Genomic DNA, 8,571 nt, shown 5'->3' with positions numbered 1-8,571 from the left:
TTCTATAATTTTTTAGATCAATATAATTGAGATTTGTATAGATAGCACACACGAGCAAAACCAAGTGGTACGGTTAAGGGCATCCACAATGTGTAGCCAAATGTGAAAATAGCTTTTTTCATCGATGGGAACCATTGTGGACGGTGCTGCCAAAGCCAAAAAGATAAAACCGAGGCTTCCTGATTGATGGATTGAAGGAATAGAAAATACAACGTCTCTCTTCTTTCTCCCGTGCTTGGACGCATGTACAGTATAGAGCACACAATCTACTCCCCTGTCCCTTCTATCACAAATCACAAAGAAGTGAGGCATCGAATCACAAAGCACGGACGAAGCAACCATCATTTCACTCTTTGCTGACTCCGCTTCTCCATCGTCTTCTTCGAGAAACGACCTCACCGCACTAAGCTGGACGGACGACGCTATTGTGTACTAGTAGTACTAGTACATTTCACGCGTCCTTTGGTTCAACGGACTTCCTGGATGCAAATAAGGCGGTTGTCTCGGCTTGCAGGCGGCACCTGCAAACGACTTACCGTGGTCTCCCTCAACGGTGTTCTCCGTCGAACGCACTTTGCCAAACCACAACGTTCGAGATATCATCGACGTCACCGCAATGGGGAAGGAAGTCAAATAGTTACTACCTCCATTTTTTTGTACACAAGGCCAGTATATCAAAATTACAATTTGCAAAAGGCCACTAACACTAATCGAGGCAAAATTGATGGGGTGTGCCTCGTACTAGCAACCAAGGACATTAATATACCCTTGCATGCATGCGGAAGTGAGAAGGTTGGTTTGCATGGTGCTGCATTAATCAAGCGATGAGGAGTGAGATGGTTAGCTCTTTGGGCTTTGGAGAAAAAAATACGCATTAATTGACACGTCAAACGAGGATTTGTATCGATTAATCCCGTGAAGGAAAACCCCGCCTTTCTTTTTAACACTAGTACTCCTAGTACGTACATACTCCCTTCTTTCCGGTTTATGGGGATCAATTCAAAAATCTCACCAACCAAGGTAGATGGTGAGTGGTGGAATACTTTTTGTAGTTTGCAAAAGCACCTAATTAATTCTCTTGTTTTCCTCAAGAAATTATGTTTATCAATGCATTAATTGCAATGCATGCATGCATAAAGTACATCATTGGTCAATTTTCTCTTAATACTTGCATGCAATGATTTAATGCACCTTGGAATCTGAACATATGTAATAGAGAACAACCAAATTGAGCCTTATAAAACGGAAAAACTAAAATTTTGAGATAAGCCCTATAAACCGGAAAGGGGGGAGTACTTATCCTGTTTGGGTCTAGGCCTTGCATTGACATACTTTGCCACACATTTTTGCCAAGCTTGCCTAATGTTTTCAAAATGAAAAGGAGGTACACTTGCGCACGGCTGTCGCAGTCGCATCGCACCCTCACACGGTCGCTCGTGCAGGCCGCGGTCGCACCGCACCCTTACACAGTCGCTCCTGCACGCCACAAACCCAACCAAGGGAACGCACCCTCACTGACACGTGCTACCGCTGACAGATAATTTTCGTTCATACATTATGTTTATTCAACCGCATGTTGGGGAGGATCCGTATGGCCCGTGCAGTGGTCTGTTGGGGAAGAAGAAGCGGTGAGGAAGAAGGGTTAGGAGACATAGGATATTCATCCAACCGCGTGAAATGGTAGACTGACCCAAATGATGAAAGTCAGGCAACTTGTATAACAATATATGTTTTTACACAGCAAAAGATCCCTAAAAACAACAACATAAAGAAAAACTATCACTGCTCACGGAACGAGACGGCCTCGTCGTCTTTGGCTGCCGGCGCGAACCTGTCGTAGCTGCCGACATGTGTCTCCGCACCGTGGTTGTCCTCGGCCTCTAGCGACTCGTTCACACGGAGCATACGGGCACTCTGCACGGACGAGAGCACCGCCCGGTTCAAGTCGAGGACATCCAGTTCCGCCTGCAGGAGGGCCTCGATGGCAGCGGCATCCGCGCGCTCCGCGTCGAGTTGAGCCTCCGCTGCCCATTTCAAGTCCAGGACGTCCGGTTCCGCCTGCGGGAGGGCCTCGATGGCAGCGGCATCGGCACGCTCCGCGTCGAGTTGAGCCTCTGCCGCCCGGTTGACATCCACGACATCCGGTTCCGCCTGCAGGAGAGCCTCAATGGCAGCGGCATGCGCGCGCTCCGCATCGAGTTGATCCTCTGCCTCCCGGTCCTCCTTTAGTATCGCCAGGTTGAACCGCTGGTCCACCTGCACCATGGGTGACCTGGACGCTGGCACGAAGTCGATGTCCATCGTCTCATACCCATCGGGGGCCTTCTGCGCCGCGACCTCTGCCATGAACATTGGATAGGCTTCCTCCTCCTCGTAGCTTGGCTCCAAAGAACTCGGGGACTGGCCCGCCGCAAAGCGAGCTTGGGAACGGAGGTCTGTGGTGCCGGCCGCCGCCGCGATCTGTGCGCGGTGCTCTGGCGTCAGCATCTTGTAGTACGTGATCTTGCGGCGCACCATGGCTTTTCGGCAAACTAGGGGACGCTTGATGCGGGCTAGGGGATCGAAAGGTGGGGGAATGGGCTGGAGAGGAGGTGTGGTTTTGGGGCAGTGGCCAGCGTAGGCCGAGCAGCGAAGGTTCTGGTGTGAATAGTGGTTCCGGTGACGACCGATCAATCGGTTTTGACTGTACATCGCTCTTGTCGCGTTCGCGTTGCACCCCAGCACGCTGGACTCTCCACGTCGTTCACCGAATGGAACGCGCTTCGTCTTGCGTTTTCGCTCGCTTGTGGGATGGCAGTTGAGAGCAAACCGATGTCCCTCCCCCTTCCCCACCCGCGTCATTTATACTACCACTCCATCCGTTTTATGCGGAGTAAATAAAAACAGAGGGAGTATACTACGGATGAGGATCCCCTGACGTGGCCGAACCAATTGAGTAACTGACATGCAGGGCCTAGCAAGCATGGGGTCCGCCAGTAAGTGACCGAAAGGGAGGGTAAGGCAGGGATACCTACGTCAGAGGATCCACTTCCACTACTGAGGGAGTCGTGGACTAAGGGGCCTCGGGCATCCAGCCGATTAGCCATGGGCCGGACTGATGGGCTGTGAAGATACGAAGACCGAAGACTTAACCCGTGTCCAGATAGGACTCTCCTTGGCGTGGAAGGCAAGCTTGGCGACCAAATATGAAGATTTCCTTTCTCTGCAACCGACCTTATGTAACCCTAGATCCCTCCGGTGTCTATATAAACCGGAGGGCTTAGTCCGGATCAAGACATTCATTACCATAGTCATACAGGCTAGACTTCTAGGGTTTGGTCATTACGATCTCGTGCTAGATCAACTCTTGTAGTACTCATATTCATGAAGATCAATCAAGCAGGAAGTAGGGTATTACCTCCATAGAGAGGGCCCGAACATGGGTAAACATTGTGTCCCCCGTCTCCTGTTACCATCGATCCTAGATGCACAGTTCGGGACCCACTACCCGAGATCCGCCTGTTTTGACACCGACATTGGTGCTTTCATTGAGAGTTCCACTGTGCTGTTGTTAAGAGGTTCGATGGCCCCTTCAATCATCCACAACGATGCTGTCCAGTGGGAAGTCTTCCTCCCCGGGCAGATCTTCGTATTTGGCGGCTTCACACTGCGGGCCAACTCGCTTGGCCATGTGGAGCAGATCGAAAGCTATGACCCTGGCCATCAGGTCTGGTTTGTGAGCTTGAATTACGTCGTGGACATCCGCGGAGACTTGATCTTCGATGGATTGGAGACCGTGGCAGCCGCTCCCTGTCACCTCGATGAACATGACTTAAATCTGTCATCGGACCATAACCAGGAGATAGCTCCTGCAACTACTCTGGCCTTAGATCCAGAGCAAATCGCGCCATCTGAGGATGGGAAGCTCAACCCCGCCACGGAGGCCGCAGATCCCGCGGCGTTGGAGCCGCACACAGACCTAGCCTCATGTGATGTCTGTGTCACCGGAACTCCGAACTCGTTTCCGGCTATAGGTTCCAAACCATGTGCGTACGCGGACGCCGAGCTTGATCGGTTATCGGTCTTCGAATTCAGCGCCGTAGACATCTTCCGACACTCGCCTTTTGGCGATGTGCTAGACTCATTAAAGAACCTATCCTAGGCGAGAGACTTACAGCCGAATTATGTCCAGTTCAAACCGGAGGTTGATGATGGAGAATTCGCTTCCCACCCGCCACCCACTGCATAGCCACTATCGAGGACTTAACTGACATGCTCGATTACGGCTCCGAAGACATCGACGATATGGACGACGACGTCAATAATGAGCAGGGCCAAAACCCACTTTACTGAACACGGGATGGCCATTTCTTCGCACAAAGTGTACATGGTGGATACACCCAAAGAAACGAACGGGATGACCAAAAAAATCAAGTTGAGGATAAACCTCCTGAGACACAGCCCAAACGCCGGCATCCTCGGCGCCGCTCTAAGTCACGCCGTTGCAAAGACATCAATATCGGCTCCGGAGACAATAATACTCCGGACGAGGCCGAAGATAATGAAGACCCTGTTGAGGTAACCTCCGAACAGGAGGAACGGGAAAATGGGCAAGTTAGCCCTGGTAAACAGGCCATACATGACAACTCGGAGGACGATAATTATCTTCCGCTCTCCGAAGATGAGGTAAGCCTCGGCGATGAAGATTTCATCATGCCCAAGGAACCTCCCGAGCAGGAGCGCTTCAAGCGCAGGCTAATAGCCACTGCAAGGAGCCTGAAAAAGAAGCAGCATCAGCTTCAAGCTAACCAAGATCTGCTCAACGACAGATGGACTGATGTCCTAACAGCCGAAGAACGCGGCCTCAAACGCCCAGCCAAGATTTACCCGAAGCTCAAATTGCTACCTCAGTTCGATGAGGAGGCACCATGCGGCCGACCACTATGCGGTTGGGACAATACGGTGGACCAACCACCACGCGGTTGGTATAAAGCGACAACTCAAGCCGAACATCAGCCCGCCCCACCACAATGTAAATTTAGAGATAAAACAGCTCGGGGCTCCACATATGACCTTTGACCGGACCTGGATAATAGAACAGGACACACCAGATCGATCTACGGATCGTGAGGACATGCTTTGACAAGCGATGACGACTATCTATTCGGACACGGCAAACCAAGCCGCGCCCGGGCCGAAAACCGCAGACGGACTCCATCTGAGCTACGTCGCGACGTGGCCCAATATAGAGGCGCCGGACACCCACTCCGCTTCACTGACAAAGTAATGGAGCATGAATTTCCAGAAGGGTTTAAACCCATGAATATCCAATCATACGACGGAACAACTAACCCCGCGGTCTGGATCGAGGATTTTCTTGTCCATATCCACATGGCCCGCGGAGATGACCTCCACGCCATCAAATACCTACCATTAAAACTCAGAGGACCGGCTCGGTACTGGTTAAACAGTCTGCCAGAAAACTCTATCGGCAGCTGGGAGGACTGGGCGGACGCTTTCCGTGGTAACTTCCAAGGTATATATGTCCGGCCACCAGACGCCGATGATTTAAGTCACATTGTCCAACAGCCCGGGGAGTCATCCAGGGAGCTCTGGACTAGGTTATTAGTTAAAAAGAACCAAATCGTCGACTGTCCAGACGCGGAAGCCCTCGCGGCCTTCAAACACAGCGTCCGGGACAAGTGGCTTGCCCGCCACCTCGGTCAAGAAAAACCAAAACCCATGCCAGCCCTTACTATTCCGATGACCCGCTTTTGTGCGAGAGAAGACAATTGGCTCGCTCGTAGAAGCAGCTGTGCCAGCGACCCGGGCACTTCCGAAGTCCGAGACGGCAATGGCAAGCCATGACACAGCATGATCAAACATAATGAAAAAATGCATGACACGACGGTCAACGTTGGATTCAGCGGTCTCAAACACGGTCAACAGAAAAAACCATTTAAGGCAAACAAAGACGGATCATCCTCTTTAGACAAGATATTGGATAGGCCCTACCAGATTCATGGCCAACCAGCTAATCACACGAACAGAAGCTGTTGGGTTTTCAAGTAGGCCGACAAACTTAACGCCGAACACAAGGGGAGGAGGCCGCCGGTGACAGCAAGGACGAGGATACTCGCCAACCACATACCAGGAGTCAGAAGCTATTCCCCCCAAAGTAAAAACAGTGAACATGGTATTCACGACACACAACTCTACAAAGGAGCAGGAGGGGTACTCTCTCCGGACTAGGGATCACAATACGGCAACTCCAGCCGAAGTACAAAGCAGTCTTATTAAATCGCAGACCCTGTTGGCCATTAAGCCAGCGGTCTCCATTCAACGGGATCGACCAAATTTGGAGCGGGACTAGCAGTTCAGCTTCTGTCGCCCACCTCGTATACCTGCGAAATCTATACCGCGAATACATAACTATGCACTCGAGATACCTTGGGCACCGGCGGAAGCACAATACGCACGAACCAGAAAACACTCCCATAACCTCTGTTTCCTCTCTAACTACTATTTCTTTTTTCATTATTCATTCCGCAGGTGGCTCAAAGGATGGTCAGCTACCGGACTCCATTAGGGGCTCGTGTTCGGACATTTATCCAAGGGCCATTCCCGTCAAAGGAGTCCCCAAAACCGAGGAGAGGCGACGCAGACGTGCGACAGGAGGTCCAAAATAACTTTTTGTAGACGACACTCTATATTTTGAGCCTGTAAGGTGCCTTTTTCCTCAGCCGTTGACCCCCGGCATGTCAAATAGTCGGGGCCGTGGCATTTTTATCCGTAACATAACAATCGACATATCACTCACGTCCCAGTAAACATAATCCGTATTTGGTATTCGTTTTTTCTAAAGAACTGAATTTGGCCTCTTCGGTTGTTTTGCACACACCTTGGCATAACCTGCCAGGGGCTTAGCATGGGGACAAATGAGTTGCCAACAAAGTCCGAACAACTTCGTAGCACACTTCGGCGTCGCGAGTTTGGCCTTATATGCATCAGCTCCGAATCATGTCTTGGGTCAATAGTTGGGTTGCCCGGTTCCTGTGCTTGCTTCCTTACGTTCCACTCTATCGGCTAAGGTAGTAAAGGGAGAACTACTGCGATTGTGCTTCTGGTTCATCCGGTCAAGCACCTCAGTAGAGAAAGCTGAAAACTGACTGTCATGATGCGGGGAGAGCTGGTCAACCACTCGACAACTTATTGGAATCTTTCATGATTTCCTCCATATTACACGAAGGATCTTTTTTGAAGGTCATATATGTGACGCACCGTATTTGGATAGCCGCACACATACCAGGGGCTATATCGTAGACCCGCCGTAAAACTCCTATGGCTAAGTGAAAGTGTTAATTCCCTATAGTCCGAATTTCGTTGTTTGCCGCATTGACACCTCCTTCATGGACAAAGACGTTGGATTAAGAATGGTCAAATGCTTTTCCAAACACCCCCGTACTTCCTACGAGGGGGTTGAAGCTGACAACTGGAAAACTTTTAGATTGTACAAAAACGGCCGCACAGGAGGAAACAAAGCTTTTATGCAACACTAAAACTAAAATAACTTTATTATATCACAATATTGTTTCTCACAAATTCCGTACACTTCATTCGAATATTACGTCTTTCGAGCATTGACCCTCTATTAAGCGGGCATCCTCTAAAACATCCTCAAAATAATGCTCTCGTGCGTGGTGGTCCTTGCCCTTGGGTGGACTCTTCGCTGCAACATCGGCGGCCTTCATCTTCGTCCAGTATGTATTAACATGGGCAAAGGCCATCCGTGCACCCTCAATGCACGATGATCGCCTAACAGTGTCGATACGCGGCACCGCGTCTGCAAGTTGCCGCACCAAGCCAAAATAACTATCCGGAATTGGTTCGGCCGGCCACAGCCGGACCACGACGTCCTTTATGGCAGCACCGGATATCTGGTGAAGCTCGGCCCATTGGATCATCTCTTCGTTCAGCAGCAGGGGGCGCTTTGACACACCGAATTGTGACCAGAAAAGCCTCTCGGTTGTATACCCTTCTTGCGCCTGGTAAAACTGCGCCGCATCGGAAGCACTCTTCGGCAAGTCCAACAATGCGTCTGGAGGACTCCACACTTGATTAAGCGGGGCATAATTTGGATCGCCGAACTTACACTAGTAAAAAAAGACACATCCGTGACATTTTGGGCCGAACAAAATGTTTTTCTGTCATACATATGACACTTCTGTGATGATAATTGTGACAAAACCCGGTATCATCATAGATGTGGTGGGCTCCTACTTCTATGACAAAAAATCATGACAGAAAATGGGCTTTTCGACCTGGGTGGGCCGGAGACGCAGCTGCATGACATTCTTTGGCCCGGAGAAGCGAGGGCGAGGAAAATTTCGGGGAGTTCCCGTACGTGCGTGTGTGCGAGGCGTTGGCTCTAACTGAACCCGAGCGAGGCGTTGGGCTCTAACTGAACCCGAGCGATTGCACTGCAGGCTACGTGTTACTGAACCCGAGCGATCGATCGATGGCTGTTAACTGAACCCGATCGAGGTATTCCTTCGCGACTACTGCTAACTGAAGCCAATCGATTGGATGAAT

This window comes from Triticum aestivum, chromosome 6D (genome assembly GCF_018294505.1).
Source record: "Triticum aestivum cultivar Chinese Spring chromosome 6D, IWGSC CS RefSeq v2.1, whole genome shotgun sequence".
Classification (NCBI taxonomy): domain Eukaryota; kingdom Viridiplantae; phylum Streptophyta; class Magnoliopsida; order Poales; family Poaceae; genus Triticum; species Triticum aestivum.
Note: the sequence above shows the minus strand (reverse complement) of the source record.